Raw genomic sequence first — 18,418 nt, 5'->3', positions numbered from 1 at the left:
CATGAATGGTGTGACTGCATCTTTTGCTCCATTTGTGTACAATGAATTGAAAAGCATTCTGCTATCATGTATAACCATTACAAATAAAAATATTTTTTAAAAAACTGAAACAGTCCACTCCTATGAATGTTGCTTCTCCATGATTCTTACTGCCATTCAATAGTATTGCAGTTCTTTACAATATAAAAGAACTGATTTTATTAATTTTTTGAATTTCCTCTTTTAAGAAGCTTCATGTCCCCTGAATCTTTTGGGATTCCTAAAATAGCTACTAATTTTATACTACTATTTATTAAGTTATTCAAAGTCTTTCAGACAAAGACTGATTGAGGAAGTAAGCTAACTCATTCCAGGGTACTTCTGGGTTATCTTGACCTTAACATCAACTTGAGTTAGATTTTTTAGAGCCAAAAAGAAGTTCTTCACTCAATAATGTCAAATATCACTTGGGAACTTTACCACTAAGATCCACTTTGATCTCTATTCATCCTGTCTAATACAGTGTTTTGGAAAAAATATTTTGCTCTCTATTTGGGAAGACTATTCTTATTTTGTTTTCATTTGCTAAGGAAAAAAAATTGTCGAAAGTCTCAAAGACTATGAAAAATACTTCATGAAGCTTTGGGTCCAGATTGCTACTCTAATAGTCTTTGGTTATTTTTTTAGGTGTATACTCAGTTTTGGGGACTGCTCCCTCCATTTCACTCTTTGTCCATCTTCTTTGAAAAAGCAATCAGAATCCTTCCTTGAATCATAAGAAAAATTCGCCTTTTTTGCATTTTGATCCTTGTGAGAAAATTTTTGTTATCTAGTCTTGAACATGGTATTACCAACTTAAAAAGAAATCATCCTCAGTGGGAGTACATATCTCTGACTCTTGGGAGGAAAAAATACTTTAGATATCTTGGCAAATGGAAACAAGTATGAGGATGAGATAAAAGAGAAGTGCTTCCTTGGACACAGTGCAAGACTGAGAGTAGGCTCTTCAGAGCAGTAGCCCTAGCTGGGCAGGGCCAGGCAGGGTTGGAAACCAGGATGTCACTAACATGGGTTCCTCCTGATCAATGGAGCTCCTTCTTCAGCATCTAATTCTTTTGATATGTACACTTCAGCATGACTCACAGTCTTTTTCTCTCCCTCATTTTTAAAAAGTATTGGCAATGATGCAACAGTGGGTAAAAGGCACTGAAATCCCTTGGGGGATCTAGACTGGAAGTGGCAGGAAACTGGGGTCTTGGGCAAAACACTTCCCTTTTCTTGACATCGGTTTATTTTTTAAATGTATAATGACTGACATAGAAAAATGCAATAAATAATTGTTCCTTCCAGCTCCAGAATTCTATTTTATTTTAGTCTTCAATACATCAGGTATTTCCTTCTAAAGATCTCAAGTACATTGCATTTGTAATGTTATTTTTAAATCACATGCACAGATCCACCTACGTACACGATGTTTAAATCTCTCTATTCGTGAACTGTCCAGCCATTTCAAATGGGAAGACAGCCTTCACAGTTGATGGACTGTGTTCAGTAATTGATGCCCACTGACAGAACAGGGTCATGCACATTGGAACTGCAGCCCAAGAGCATGAAGTCCACCCTCCAATAATCTAAAATGGGAGATTGCTGGGCATTTGGCAGGGTCTCCTTTATAAATTACTGAGTTCATATGATATTCTCAGAAGGGCTACCCTTGTTATTTACTACCCAGTATTTGATGCTGAACATCAAAAGAACCAAAGCACCAAAATATCAAGTCCAAATAGGAAAGGTTTCAAGAGAATTTCTTTTGGTACCAATTTAACTTTTCCCTGAATTTAGAGAACAAGGGTGTGGGCTTGACATCAAACCACTATGTTAAATGGAATTCATCTAGTTCTAATTACTACTCATTAATACAAGGCCCAAGGATGCCATGATATTTTGGGCACATGTAAGTTACTGGATGGACAGACTGTACTAAACAGAGAAATCTCCCTAATTACAATTATTAAAAGAAAAAATATAGAACGACCTTCACCACAACTCTGTAATTTTTATTATCATATCCTGAGATGTACAAGATTTGAGAGGAGGGCCAGAAGCTGAAATTCTATTTGTTCATAATATATCTGTGATGTATTTCTTCTGAAGAACTTAAAATATAAGGAACTTTGTCCTATGGTAGGTACTTGGCACAGTTTTGTGGTTGTTGTTGGTTGGTTGTTTTTTGAAGTCACTTTCTTTCATCTTTTTAATAAAAAACAGCTGAGAATAGCTTTACTAGTTCTAGGCATATGAGTGATAGTTTCTTATGAGGCACAACCTGTTCTAAGCAAATTTATTTTTTAAAATGTCTTGCTTCTTTTCTGCCTGCTAATTATAATATTAATCTTTCTCTTTGCCGTTGCTCAGCCTGTTTTCTTTTCTTTGCTTTTTGTGGTCTCATGATTTGATTGTTTAAATCACAAACTAAGGGATAAAAAGCAACTAAAAATCTATAAATTTAAATTTGTGAAGTCTACTCTGTGCAAAGAGCAAGGCCAGTAAGCTTCCAACATGCAAAACCAAAGAGCCAGACACGATGCATACATGACAAGGGTAATAGCTTAAGAGAAGTACAAAGAAAAGAAGAAACTTCACAACGTTTGATCTGTTGTGCAGATACATTGCAGTGGAGGGTACAGCTCATCTGGAGATCAGGTTTGCCTTATGAAGCCTCCTAAGGAACAACTGCACAACAGCAGGGCAGAAACTCTGAGGTTGTGTTAAGCTCCTGCATGGTGTTAACCAAAATGTCTGAGTCATTCAACCCTGTCCAGTTCATCAAAATGAAAGTGCATTGTCCCATCATAGGACACCTTTTCTCTTCCAAGGCCTTCTGAAGGTTAAACGTCCTGCAACCTAGCTGACTAACACTTACGAAGGTAGGAATAAGAAGTACATTTAACCCCAAAAGTCTGGATGGATGTGGAATTAAAACAACAGTCCACAATGCCTATGAAGACAATTGTTATACCAAGGTGCTTTGAAGGCACTGGAAGGAAGGGAGGTTTTTCAAAATTTCCCCAAACCATATCCCTGGGCACGGCATGCTGAGGATGATTCCTGAGGAAGAGTGTGAATCCAGGAGGAATGTGGTCAGGACAAGTTACATGGGATCAAGGGACTAAGTGTAGGAAAATGTCTGTAGCTCAAAATGCATCCTACCAAGTTCCAAATGAACCATGTTTTGATACTAAGCACTCCCTCATAATTGTTTAAGTGCTAATCACATTTCCTTGGCTTGGTAACCAATTTTCAAATCTAATACTTGGATTGCAAACAAAGACATCTTTTATCTCAAAAATGCAAAGTATATTGGGCTGGGGTTGTGGCTCAGTGGTAGAGCACTTGCCTGGCATGTGTGAGGCACTGGGTTCGATTCTCATAACCACATATAAATAAACGAATAAAATAAAGGTCTATCAACATCTAAAAAATATTTTTAAATGCAAAGTATAAGCTTTTGTATAAAATCACAAAAAATTGGGGGAAAACAGGGGAGATTCCCTATAGCAGTGGTTCTCCAAATGCGGTTCCTAAGTTAGGTGTAGAAACTAGAAACTTGTTAAAAATGCAAAATTCTAATAGAGTCTGGATAAGAAACCAGGGATTGGGACCCAGTAATCCTTTTATAAAAAACCTTTCAGTTGAAGTTTGAGAACGACTGTTTAACAAATAGATAGAAATCATCACCATACTTAAAAGTTCAACATTTTTTTCTTTTTTTGGTACTGGAGTTTGACCTCAGGGCACCTGACCACTCAGCTACACCCACCATCACCACCACCACCTCTTTTTTCTTTTTTTCTTCTCTCTCTGTCTCTCTCTGTCTCTCTCTCTCTTTTTTTTTTTTTTTTTTTTTTTTTTTTTTTTTTGTGACAGGATCTTGCTAAATTGCTGAGGCCAGTCTTGAACTTACAATCTTTCTGTTTCAGCATACCAAATCACTGAAATTGTAGGCATGCACCACTGTGCCCAGCTTTATAGTTCAATTTTTAAGACCAAGATGTTAAATCTATTTGTACGAAAAGTGCTGTTTTTACTCTGTTGACGTGACAAGCATAAACCTGGGCCTGATGGAGCAGACTCAGCCCTGCAGAGGAAACGGCCAAAGAACAGGAAAAGACAGGATATCACTGAGAAACCAAATCAAATGTGGGAGGAAAGAGAGGAGGCAGCATCAGCCAGGAGTATCCAGAGAGAGTACAGAGAGAATGTACTGGGCTCCTTACAAGAAACTTTCCCAAGAAACCAGCATTTTTAATTCATGAGAGAATTCTTATTCCATTTATCCAAGAAAAAGAAAGGAAAAAAAAAAAAAAAAAAAAAGACTCTGCTTCCCATCACAGCCATAAGGGGTAGACATTGACCTCCTGTAAGCAACTTGATGACCCTCCTCAGTCTCTGCTTTCCATCCTGAATGTAGTAGAGTTTATGGCCAAACAAGGAGTGAGAGCTAGACACCCTCCTGCCTGGGTGGCCTCAGGCAACAGTCAACAAAACCAGAAAAAAACTTCGGTCTGAAAAAGACTGAATAGACCAGAAGATGTGTGCAGTCCAGTCCAGAGTCCAACATCATGCGGGGAGAAGTAGGGCAGCTGGGAGTGACAGCCATTCTCCCTGGAAGTGGACACAGCCCTGGGCAGGGACCCAGAAGAGGCCCACTGTGTGAGAGCATAGCCCAGGAGCCTGCTACTGTGCTCCACAGGCAGCGCTGTAGAGGCCATGCTGAGAAAGGGCATGCTGGCTCCTCTGGGCTTTCAGTGCAAGGGTTAAAGAACCGCCCTGGTTTCCTTAAGTTGGGCACCTTGAATTGTTAAATGAGAAACTAATCAGGTTCTTTATGTGGGTAATATTTTCACAAATAGAAGCCAGAGGTTCAGCATTCTATAGACATGATTTACTGGTTGTGAAGGGCTTTGCACTAACAACCCCACACCAGAAATTTACAGCACTATTTGATAGTAGACCAAAGGAGTCATGCCTTACTTTAATGTTTTCTGAAGTATGGATCAACAGCCATCAATTTAAGACTCTATTTCTTGCTAAAAATTCAGGTTCCCAGGTTGTATCCCAGACCAATACAATCAGAAAACCATTAATATAAAATTTAGGAATCTATATTTTAGCAAAATTGCCAGGTGGTTTGTATGTCCATTACAATCTAAACCTGGATAGTTAGCTGAATAGTCAAATCCCTTTGCTGAAGAACAGGCATACCATGTGCATTGTGGTGTGTGCTTTGTGCAGTGACACAGCATGAGAAGGAGAGGTGGAAATCATTTTGATGGAGGTCATAGTGGGCAAGGGTATGAACAGGTAAAAGAATTGAGATAAGTGGAGTGGAGGAAGGGAGTTTAAGGAGAGAAGGAGGGGCAGGAAAAGGGAGGAATGGTGGAATGCAGCTGACCAAGCGATTCTATGTACATGTATGAATAGACCACAGTTAATTCCACTTTTATGTATATCTATAATGCTCTAATTTAAAAATACTGTGAATGAATGCAAGAAAGCTGGTAGAATAGAGGAAAGAGAACGGGGGAGAGAAGAAAGGAAGAAGAAAGGGAAAGTACTGAAGACTAAATTGGAGCAAATTATATTCTATGCCTGTATAATTACGTCAAAATGAACCCCAATATTAGATATAACTATAATGTACTAATTAAAAAATTTTTAAAGAAACAAAAACAATTGAACAAGTTTAACAACAACAACAACAACAAAAAGAAAAGAATTGCAATGGGATAAAAGAGAAAGTGACAAAGAAGCTATTTTACTTTCCTGTGTAACAAATGACCATAAAATGAGAGGCTTAAAACAACAGAAATCTATTCTCTCACAATTCTGGAAGCAGATGTCTGAGATCAAGATGTCAACAGAGCTGCCTTCCTGTAAGAGCTCTAGGAGAGCATCCTTCTTCTGTTTTTTCATGCTTCTCATGGCTCTTGACAATCCATGGTGTGTGGCCTCATGGCTGCATTCTGTCTCTGAGGTCCAATAGCCTCCTCCTCTTCTGGATGGGTCTTCTTCTCAGCTCCTCTCTCTTACAAGAAGACATGTGATTGCATTTTGGGGTCCACTCATCAACTCTTCCTCTCAAGATCTTTAATTTAATTAAACCTGCAAAATTATTTTCCCAAGAAAAATTCATATTCACAGATTCCAGGAATTAAGACATCAACATATATTTTAGTGGACATCATTCAGCCTGCTATAGAAACAAGGAGGAGGAAGAATCAAGAAATACATAAGGTGAGAAAATAGCAGCTTTTCTGTCTTTGACACGTTAGCCAGAAATGCTGGGGTGTCCTGAGGTGTAGATGAGATCATGTGTCAAAGGAGATTGAAGTTTAAATTAGTAGAAATTTCTACGTCCTGCCTTCCTCATTGGTTTGCTTCTGTATTCTACAAGAGACTGGGGCAGATCCAGTCCTCGGGAGATCAATGATGATTTAGACAAAGGAAATTACAAGCTGAAAAGTACAACTAACCAGACACAATGTTATTACCATAAGTAATAAGAAGAGTTCCGGAAATGCAATGTGCACATAGTAACAAAACATGTCAGCAGACCAACAGTTTCCCAATCCTAGGAAAGACTTTGGAAAGTGATCATCTCAAATGCACACTTCAACCTCTGATACGCTCCAAATCCTCAGTCTCGGAAAACTTACTTCACCACATAAAGCACCTATAATTACATGATCCAGGCAATGAAATCTCATTACCCAAGCATATGTCTGCTTTACACTAGCTAATAACACTTGGCATAAGTAATTTTTAATAGGACAAATTGCTTCAGAAGTGTAGGAAACCATGATCGCATTTGTGTCTAAGATATGAAGAATTTTAGAAGTTGCCTCTTAAATATTATGATTCCAAAATCTTTGCATAGGAATGCACTATAGGACAGAAATGGAAAGTCATATCCAGTCAGCCCATTGCCACATGTGACTCAATCATACGGAAGCACACATAGCCTAATACATAGTTCTTCAGAATGCTTCAGTTTCAAATTAAGAAATCATGTGACTTAATTTCTTATGTATTATATTACATTACATTAGACTTTATCCTGTTTCCAAGGAATTCTGGTGAGATTGTAAAAAATCTGGATTTTTTTTTTTTTCCTAGTACCAGAGATTAACCCTGAGGGCACTTAACCACTGAGTCACATCCTCAGCCCTTCTTATATTTTATTTAGAGAGAGAGAGTATCACTTAGCTGCTTTAGGGCCTCACTAAGTTGCTGAGGCTAGTTTTGAACTCACAACCCTCCTGCCTCTGCTTCCCCAGTCACTGGGATTACAGGCATGCCCCAGTACACCCAGCCATTGTGGAAACTTTGAGGTCCTTGGCCCTTAGTGGGAACTGTACCTAAACTCTATACAGTGGTAAATCCTGCTCATGCTCACCACTTCCAGTACCAGACTACAGTTGGGGAGTTAGCATTATATTAACCTAATATTATTGGGAAGAAATTTTCTTATCATTTATAAAAATTCAATGTGTCCACCTAAGGTGAGAGCCTTAGTGCTAATTGTACTAATAATGACTTTTTACTAATAACAAGCGCTATCTCATTCTTTTTTAGTTATTTAATTTCATTCTCCAGCCCCAAGGATAAGATGGTGACCCTAATTTTATAGACTTACAGAGATGAAGCAATTGCTGAAATGCACACAGGAGGGTGGGAGCTAGGTTTCACTTCTTGTCAATCTAACAAGGAGCCTTTGGCCTCTTTCCTTTGACTCCCACTAGAGTGATTTCTCCTTCTGCCAGTGTGTCACTTTGAATTGTTCCTTCCTCATTTTCTGTGTGATCTACTTATTTGTCTGGATATTTTCTTCTCAGTTCCTTTGACATTGATTCAAATTTCAAATCTGCAGACCCCACAGTTTGTTTTACAGAACCTTAAGCATCTCTGCTTCTGTTTCCTTCCTTTTTTGAGTTTATAGTACCCACCTCTAAATCTTTGTCTACTTCCTTCAATCACAAAAAAAAAAAAAAAAAAAAAAAAAAACTTACCCTTCCAGGAAGTCAGATAAATCCTGTGGAGACTGATCACTATAGCTTTGAAGTGAGTCACCAAAGTCATAACATCATCTAGGATCCTTCAGAAAAAGCTCCATTTTCTTCTAGCATCACTCAGTTTTCTGGAAAAGCATAAAACAGGTTCGGCCTTGAGCCTGTCATCTCTGTGTTTCACACCTTCCTTAGCAACCAGAACCATGAGGCCCAAGTTATTATGGATGAATTATTCTTGCTAGCATCCTTTATCAGTTCAAATTCTTTCCAAGTCTTATTTGTAGCTTGCTGCATTCCTTGGAGAGGCCTAATGCCCCACCCCACAAAGAGGAGCTGTGATTGGCCAAGCTGGAAGGAGTAGGGAAGCATGCTTGGGACCTGAAGTTCTGCTGATTGATGTCACGCTAGAAGAAACTTGCAGAGAAATTTCTCCAAAATCCTCTCCCTGACAGTCTTATTCACTTTCCATCCATTGTGAACAGTTAGATGAAGAGCTTTCATTCAGACAACACTTTCTCCTTTCTTACCAAATATCACTTATGATGGGCTGACAGATCTGGCTCCATGAGAATGTTATAGGCCAGACTCTAAGGGAAATGACTAAACAGACTCCATTTTGCTCTGAGACTCCATGTTATGTAGGAAATAAGCTTCTCCCATGGGAACACCCCACCTCTGTGCCCATCATCAGTTACTTGGTGTGACATGTTTAATAATATACAATGGCAACTCCTATGTAGTAAAGAATCACTCTCTTTTGATTCCTATTGCTCCTAAACAATGTACCATGTGAAAAGTGATTATGTGGATATTAGCAACCATTCTTTAGTTTGTACCTAGGTAAGGGTCATTTTGATCCACTTCCCCCTCTGTCGACGATCTCATGATGTTAATGTGTAATTTCGAATCATAGCAACAGACACTTATGATTAATGTGATTTTTGGTATAAGAACCCCTACAACCCTGGGGTCGGGGCTGTTCTCCCAATAGCCATTTTTGGGGGCATTGTGTGAAGCAGTCAGCCGGCCGGCTTTACAAAGACTTTCAAATTTGGATTTCTCAGTGGTGATGGGTCTGTTCTTAAGTTGCACCCCATAACACCACTGAGAGCAGCTGACTGTTTAAGCATATTCTCTGGAATTAGTTATTTTTTAAAATACATTTTTAGTTGTAGATGGACACAATGCCTTTATTTTATTTATTTATCTATTTCTTTTATGTGATGCTGAGGTTCAAACCCAGTACCTAACATATGTTAGGCAAGTGCTCTACCACTGACTCACAGCCCCAGCCAAGGTCAGTCATCTTAATACATTCTCTGGAAAGCAGATTAGTGCCAGGTTGAGGGAAAGGAAAGGGTCATCCCTTCTACAATTGTCCCCCCTGAGAAATTTCTCAATTACTGAACTAAAGGGTGCTTAGAAATTGAGGAAGAATAAGGAGTTCTCTAAGAAAATCCACTGAACACCCAACTATATTTCCCATTATACTTGCCTTCTCTATCCCAATTTCCTTCTCCTCTAAGTAAAGGAGAGCAAACTTCATATTCCTTGAAAAAAAACTGAATGTGATGGCTGAGGTTGAAACTGCATTTCTCACATAATTTTTTATAACTGTTTAAATGTAATTATATTCTCTTAGAATCAAAGAAATTAAAAATCCATATAAGATACCATAAAGTCACCATGAACCCATAAACCAATAGTTTTAATTCAAAATTTGGTTAATCTAGTGTTTTATTTGAAGCCATTCCCAAAAAGTTTGAAAAATCTTTCTTGATGAAAGCTACCCGAGTCTTAGAAACCATCTGAAAAGTTCTGAATGCCCCTTGCTACACTTAAATTGCTACTTCTTGTTTTACTTAAATAAACTGCATGTGCTCAGAAGCAATTAAAGGAAAATAAAATGTTTCCCAGGACTGTGCAATCTGTGCATTTGGTTTAAAAATAATTTGGAGTCTGTAGCTAATAATACACATGAGAAAACAAATTAACAAATACATACTACTTTACAAATTCCTATAAAATCTAATTAGTCAGTTGTATAAAAAAAGAATGAAAAAGAAAAACTAAACAGAAACTTGAAAATTGGAAAATACCCTAAAAACCCTAATAAAAAACGAGTTAGCTGCATCCAGAATGACTCATATGGAAATTTTTCATCTTAGTAATGAGCGTGGAGTCATATCAAAGGACACTAGTGAGAAAATAGTATCTCTTCATTTTTTGATAAAACTAAAATTCATTAAGGATCATTTGGAGATCTGTGAAAACTATTTAAAAATAATAAATGCCTAATATTACAGTTCTTAATTTGTTATATCAATGTTTTAAAACTTTCGTGGTATTACAATAATACCAAAATCAAATGTGGTAATTCCACGTGTTTTTACCAAAATTAACTTTGTGAAAACAGACTCAGGTTCACACATAACAACTGAGAAAAGATAGGTACAGAATTTTCTACTTAAGTCGATGTAGGTATTTAACTCTTAGTATCATAGTAGTCTCTGGATCCCTTTAGGAATCCAAATCATCTGATAAGAAAATTGACCTACTCAAAGACACTGAGGGCTTATGAAGCTCCTTGTACCTAGATGGACATGGTGTCAGTGTAGTACCTAGCAGTACTAGGTGCAAGAGGCATCAGAAATAGGTGCTTCTCTAATCCCAGTGCCTAGGATAAAGTAGGTGCCTTCAATCATCTCTGGAAGGAAGTGACAAAGGGGAAGGAGGAAAATGGAGTAAAGAACATCAGGATTGTGATCCAAATGAGATATTTCTTTTGTATTTGTTAATTAAACTGCCATAACAAAATATCACAGACTGAGTGAGTTATACAACAGAAATGTAGTTTTTCAGTTCTGAACTCTAGAAGGTCAAGTTCAGGTTATTAGCAGGTTTGGTTTCCTCTGAGGCCTGTGTCCCTAATGACCACCTTGTTCTTCTTTCTGTGCACACACACCCTTTTTTTCTCTATATATATTCAAATTTCCTCTCATAAAGACACTAGTAAGATTAGATTATGGTCCATCTTAAAGATCTCATTTTAACTTACTTCTTTAATGGCCCTATCTCCAAATAAAGTCACATTCTACAGTATGAGTGGTGAGGGCTTCAACAATGAATTGGGGGGGAATATACTTTATCCCATAATGAAGGGAAAATACAAGCTTATATACACCTTTGCCCCACTTTTTCTCCCCTTCTCATCCTAAAATTTTGGTTGGAGATCAGATTGTGAGATGAGGCACAGCAAAGGGTCCCAGGCCTTCAGGTGACATGAACAAAGATGCCAAGAGGTCCCTCCAGCTCTCCCTCTAGGATACCCTACTGACTAAGTAGAAAGAGTTAGAAATATCAGAGGTGACCACGGCCAACCATCCAAAGGGCAGACTCCAATCTCAGAAGTTGCCTAGGATTTGATTTTTTCCAAGGCAAGAGGCTCTCTGTGAAAGGGCCAAATGATTTACTGTTGTAGGAGGATATCTGTTACCTTTGGGAATACCTTCATTCCCTAGTCAGAAGGAGCAAAAACAAGAGCAGTTCATCTCCATACAGGCGATAAACTGAGTGAACTCATCAGAACTGTGATCAAGTGACTGTCTATGCACACTAGGAAACAAATTTACTTCTCTGCTAGTTGTATAAGAGGTGGAAATACACCCTTAAAAAAATTCTGCCCTCCTGCTAGGGTCCTTATAGAATATCTTTTCCTGTCGTGCTTGTCTAAATGACTTGCATAGGAAATCCCCTACTTTGTTATCTATTTCAAGGCTTCCTATTTGTAGCTGCATGCTGGCACAGTGTGCAGTGGGTCAGAGTCTCGAGGCCCAATAATGGCCTACACACTGGTGACACCTGTGTCTGCCACCCGTCACTTAGCCCTCTGAGCTTCTGCTTCCACTTCCACATCCATAACTGTGGGAGTAATGTACTCTAGATGAGAAAGCTTCCAGCAATATGACACAAGGGCACACTCTGGCAGCCACCAACCAGTCCTGGGGATGCCATGCTTTCAATGCAAACAGCGAAAACCTCCCCATATGAAATCATATAGTACAGAATTCAGTAGTTTCCATCCCCACCCACCCTACCATGTATCTAATACCATGTATTAGATACCATGTATCTAATTTCTCAGAAATTTTGGAACCCTTAGGGACCATTTCAGTATTTTAAAACTTATTCACTTTATTTCATAAACATTAATAGAGATTATCAAAGGATTAATTACATCTTAAAAGTTTTAATCTAAGCACCTGCTGTTCTTGTACAGTCAACAAGATACCACTGATGATGGAGAAGGAAGTAGAACAAAATAAGAAGACTCTTCAATTTCTCTCTTTAACGTTCTTTAGTTTTCATTCTACAGGTTTTTTTTTTTTTTAACCTCTTTTGGAGACCCTGCATCTACTAGAAGAAAAAGTAGACCCACCCAAAAACAAAAGTAGCCAGAACAATCAGAGAAATGAAAGAAATTAAAGGGATATGAATAGGAAAAGAACTCAAACTGTCACGTTCTGCAGATGACATGATTCTAAATTTAGAGGGCACCAAAATTTCTACCAGAAAACTTCTAGAACTAATAAATGAATTTGGCAAAGTATCAGGATATAAAATGAATACCCGTAAATCAAATGCATTTCTATACATCAATGATGAATCCTTTGAAAGAGAAATTAGGAAAAATGACCCCATTCAAAATAGCCTCACAAAAAATAAAATATTTGGGAATAAATCTAACAAAAGAGGTGAAAGACATAAACAATGAAAACTACAGAACACTAAAGAAAGAAATGGAAGAAGACCTGAGAAGATGGAAAGATCTTCCATGTTCTTGGAGAGATAGAATTAATGTTGTCAAAATGGTCATTCTACAAAAGGTGTTATACAGATTTAATGCAGTTCCGATTAAAGTTCTCATGACATTCCTCATAGAAATAGAAAAAAAAATCATAGAATTCACTTGGAAAAATAAGAGACCCAGAATAGCCAAAGCAAATCTTAGCAAGAAGAGTGAAGCAGGAGGTTTCACAATACCAGACATTAAACTATACTACAGAGCAATAGTAACAAAAACAGCATGGTATTGGCACCAAAATAGACATGTAGACCAATGGTAAAGAATAGAAGTCACAGAGACAAACCAACATAAATACAGTTATCTCATACTAGACAAAGGCACCAAAAACACACAATGGAGGAAAAAAATAGCCTCTTCATCAAATGGTGCTGGGAAAACTGGAAATTCATATGCAGCAAAATGAAATTAAAACCCTATCTCTAGGGCTGGAGAGATAGCTCAGTTGGTAGAGTGCTCGCTTCCCAAGCTCAAGGCCCTGGGTTTGATGCCCAGCACCGCAAAAAAAAAAAAAAAAAAAAAAAAAATTTTTTTCTCACCCTGCAGGAAACTCAACTCAAAGTGTATCAAGGGCCTAGGAATTAGACCAGAGACTCTGCCTAGTAGAATAAAAAGTAGGCCCAAATCTTCATCATGTCAGCTTAGGAACTGACTTCCTTAATCAGATTCTTAAAGTGCAAGAAATAAAATCAAGAATCAATAAGTGGGATGGATTTGAACTGAAACACTTCTTCTCAGCAAAGGAAACAATCAGTAACATGATGAGAGAGCCCATAGAATGGAAGAAAATCTTTACCACACGCACCTCAGATAGAGCACTAATCTCCAGGATATACAAAGAACCCAAAAAGCTTAACACCAAAATAATAAAAATAATAATAATAATAATAACTGAAATCAATAAATGGGCTAAGGAAGTAAACAGACACTTCACAGAAGAAGATATACAATCAATAACAAATATATGAAAAAATGTTCATCATCTCAAGTTATTAGAGAAATGCAAATCAAAACTACTCTTAGATTTGATCTCATTCCATTTAGAATGCAATTGTAATGGTTAATTTGAATTGTCAAATTGATTGGATTAAGAGATGCCGATGATTAAGAGGCTTCTTGATGTGTCAATGAGGGTGTGTCTAGGAATGATTGGAATGTAGGATAGTGAACTGAAGTGGTGACCCTACCTAAGTGTGGGTAGCATCACCCAATAGGATGGTGGCTTGGATGGAATAAAAGTTGGAAGAACAAGGAAGCAGATGCAGATGCAAGCTCGGCTCTTCTTGAATGGGTTCTTGATTGCTGCTTTGATCTTCTGAGGCTATCAGACTCTCGCTTCTTCATTCTTCCAAAGTGGACTCTGCCAGTGATTCTCCAGGTCAGAAGCCTTGGTCTCAGACTAGGGTAGTACTGTTGATCCCTCTTGTTTTGGGGCTTCCATCTCTTGGACTGCACAGCTACAGTTCTTCCAGCCCTGCAGATGACCATTGTGGACTATCCAGCTTCTGGTCATGTAAACCAATTTAATAAATCCCCTTTTTATAATCATATTTCCTGTTCATTCTATTCCTCTAGAGAACCCTACAATAATGATCAAGAATACAAGCAACAATAAATGTTAGTGAGGATGTGGGGAAAAAGGTACACTCATACCTTGCTGGTTGGAATACAAATTGGTGCTATCATTGTGGAAAGCAGTATGGAGAGTCCTCAGAAAACTTGGAATGGAACCACCATTTGACCCAGCTATCCCACTCCTCAGTTTATACCCAAAGGACTAAAAAGCAGCAAACTACAGCGATGCACTCACATCAATGTTTATAGCAGCTCAACTCACAATAGCTAAAGTATGGAAACAACCTAGGTGTCCTTCAACAGATGGATGAATAAAGAAAATGTGGTGTGTATATACCATGGAATATTACTCAGCTTTAAAGAATAATGAAATTCTGGCATTTGATGGTAAATGGATGGAGTTGGAGAATATCATGCTAAACAAAATAAGCCAAATCCAGAAAAAAAAACAAGGACCAAATGTTTTCCCTGATATGAGCATGTTAATCAGGGGGTCACTAAGGAAGAATAGTTACTTTAGGTAGAGGGGAGTGAAAGGAGGGGAGGAGGTATGGGTGTAGGGAGGATAGTAGAGTGAAACAAATATTATTACCTCATGTACATATATGTCTACAGGACTGATGTAATCCTATAATATGTACAATCAGAAAAATGAGAAATTATACTGTATGTATGATTTATCAAAATGCATAAATTCATTCTCCTGTCATGTGTAACTAATTAGAACAAATATTTTTTTTTTAAAAAAATCAAATCAAAAAGAAGAGAAGCCTCTATTCTGCTATATCTCCTTCTACCCTACCTCTCTCCAAAATTTATAAGACCTGTTGTACTAAGATAGTTGTAGTGATAGTGATAACAATAACACATTTATGAAACTTTAATGGTCTACTTTTTTTTTCCTTTTTCTTTTTGCAGTGCTGGGGATTGAACCCAGGGCCTTGTGCTTTCAAGGCAAGCACTCTACCAACTGAGCTATATCCCCAGCCTGATGGTCTACTTTTTATAATGGTACTCTTCAGTGTACAAAGTTACATTGCCATTAGAAAGTTTAAAAATAATAAATTTAATTACCACATCAATTTCATATATCAACAATGAAATAAAGAAAAAACGCCTTACTAGATATAGAAAGCACATTTGATAAAATTTCATATTCATTCATGATTGAATAAATACTATTAGCAAACTAAAAGCTGAGAAGAACTTTATTATTCTGATACAAGGCATTGCAAAGGAACTCACAGATAACATCATGCTTAATACTAAAATAATAAACACTATTCTTCTAAATATGGAGGGCTGATAATAATGCATTAGAGTTAAAAACTAGTGGAATAAATAAAAAGATAAACTAATGAAAAGCATAAGTTGTGCAAAACAAAAATTATCAAGATCTGTAGATAAGATGGCCAAGTATGTAGAAAATAAAAAATATGCAGTATTAAATCACTGGAATTCTTAATCACAAAATACTTATAGATTCAAAATAAATTGACTATATTTCTATATACCAGCAACAGTCAGAAATTAAGAAATTCAAAACTGTGTTCAAAATATCCTGAAAATACCATGCACCAAGGAGAAATTCTAACAAAAACTGTGTAAGACCTTGCCCTAATTCAAATATCTGACTTTCAAACCAAACTCATACAAATCAAAACTCTTACCATGTTTTAAACTTTCTTAATAATTTCAAGGGCATGAAGCAACAGGGCAAGGACTGGAACCTCCCCTGTGGGGGCTACCTGCGTCCTGCTCCTGCCTGAGAGGAGTTCCCTGAACACTAGAGGAGTCGCTGATGACGTCTGTGGGCAAGTTCCCATAGCAGGGAAATGTTAAGCTACAAAACATCTGACTTCATAACCCAGAGAGTTTATAGCTTATGTGACATTCTTCAAGGAGCCATACCTCATAAATCCATAAATTGTAGGTGTATTTACAGTAAGCAATTCTAAACCAGGGACACCCTGCTCAAATCATTCCATAGATAAAGATTCTTCTCCTAGCAACTATCATTAGTCTGTTTGTCTGGGGATCCAGTTACCATATTTATAAAGAGAATAGGCCAGGTCAGTAATCCGTTGGTAATAAATAGATCACAGGTTGGTGGCTTTAAATTCTACCTACTCAGACCTCTAAGCATAAAACTATAAAATAACAAGAAAAATTAGCATCGACTAAGCCAGGAGATGCATTATTTTCATGGATAAACTTACTCAGTATTCAAAGATGCTAATCCCTTTAAAAGGATTTATAGATCCTTTGCTCAAATTCCCAGGGTGTTTTTTTACAAATGATAAGCAGACTCTGAAATTTACATACAAATGCAATAACCAAAAATAGTCAAGTCTTCCATGAAGAAAAAATGCCTGGTTCTATGGCACAGACATGTAATCCCAACAACCTGGGAGGCGGGAGGCAGGAGGCAGGAGAATCCCAGGTTTGAGACCACTCTGGGCAATTTAATGAGATTGTCTTAAAATAAAAAATAAAAAGGACTGGGGCTATAACTCAGCAGTAAAGCACCACTGGACTCAATTCCAGGAAGAGGAAGAGAAGGAAGAGGAGGAAAGGGAAGAGGAAAAAAGTAGGAAATGGTGAGAGGACTTACTCTACCAGATGGCAACCTGATTGTAAAGTTACAGTATAAAGTTTGTGTGCTATTGATCAAAGATAGACGATAGTCTTAAGGAATAGGAAAGAGAATAGATTGTACAAAAAGAGCAGTCATGTCTGTGTGGACACTTGATTTAATGATAAATTACAAAGTATGGAAGAGAAGTCTGTCTTTTCTTCTTTTTTCCTTCCCCTGCCTGTGCTGCGGGTAGAACCCAGGGCCTCACACATGCTAGGCATGCACTCTATTACTGAACAAAATTCCCAGCTCAAGTCTTTGTTTTTAATAAATGCTGAGTAAGAAAAATATTGAGGAGAGAGAAACAACATACCAGAGTACTTGATTGTGTAAGAAGGAGAACTAAAATCCGATGTTCACTTCGTAGCCTCCTGAGTAGAAAGCACTGCCACAGTTACCCATTTTATGAGGTCAGGTTTGGCTGAGAATCGTGTGTAGGCTTGGATTAGTTAGATGTCAGGTGTCAATGTACCAACACTTGAAAATATCCATCCAATAAATCTGAACAACCATAAAAGATATCTCACAAGCAGTATTAGAAACTCAGATAATCTGTACGAATTTGTCTCACAGAACTTTGAAACTAATCAAAATGCACTGCCTACCAGAGTACCCCCAGTGCAGGACAGAATGACTGGAGACGCAGTGACCCGTGATGTGTTGAGGCAGAAGAATGACAGCAAAGATGCCGCTAAAGAACTCACAAGAAAGGCACAAGTTGGAAAAATATTTGCATGGTTTATTCTTTTCCTAGACAACACAACTGAGAACTGAGCTTTTTGTGCACTGGCACATAAGACTCTAGGAAATACCTTTAATCTGTTGTGCCATCTCCTTGAGTTTCTGCTATTTAAAAACCTAGCTGCTATAACCATGCTAAGCTCAACTCAAGAAAGTAAAGGAACTGTTTGGGGCTAAAATTACAGAGCATGAAGGAATTCTCAGAAAGAATAACTATTTGGTAGCAGCTGATCTATTCCGCACCTGGGAGTAGAGCGGTTTACCACTCCATGGCATTCCCATCGGATAAGACTCTGAAAATACGCAAGAAATCCATTCCCCTTTGGAAAGAAGAAAGTAAGAAGGCAAGGACAGTTTGTTCCAATTCTGGTTGTTTTGCTGACTTGCTCTGTGAGCTAAAGCAATTTCAGGAATTTGTCTTCCTCAATCCTGCGTCTGCAGAGGGGAAAGAAAAACAGTAGCAATGTACCCTGGCCATCTACTCTGAAAGCTTGCTAAAATTACCAGAACAATTTATACCTCTAAGCAAGGTAGCAAGAAAATACTTTA

The 18,418-nt window shown here is 37.7% G+C and overlaps 1 long non-coding RNA gene across 1 annotated transcript in view; it reads right to left on the bottom strand.

Moving 5' to 3' along the window:
- LOC306664250 overlaps positions 1 to 14,412 on the bottom strand; it is an 88,544-nt gene extending 74,132 nt beyond the window's left edge. Inside the window, exons 1-2 of the long non-coding RNA XR_013764685.1 lie at positions 14,103 to 14,412; positions 8,052 to 8,179 (exon numbers count right to left, since the gene is read on the bottom strand). This is a non-coding gene — a long non-coding RNA (uncharacterized lncRNA). The remainder of the gene's footprint in view (positions 1 to 8,051; positions 8,180 to 14,102) is intronic.
- Positions 14,413 to 18,418: the final 4,006 nt, after the last annotated feature.

This window comes from Sciurus vulgaris (assembly GCF_902686455.1).
Source record: "Sciurus vulgaris genome assembly, chromosome: 6".
Lineage (NCBI taxonomy): Eukaryota > Metazoa > Chordata > Mammalia > Rodentia > Sciuridae > Sciurus > Sciurus vulgaris.
This window is presented reverse-complemented; position numbering and strand designations above follow the sequence as displayed.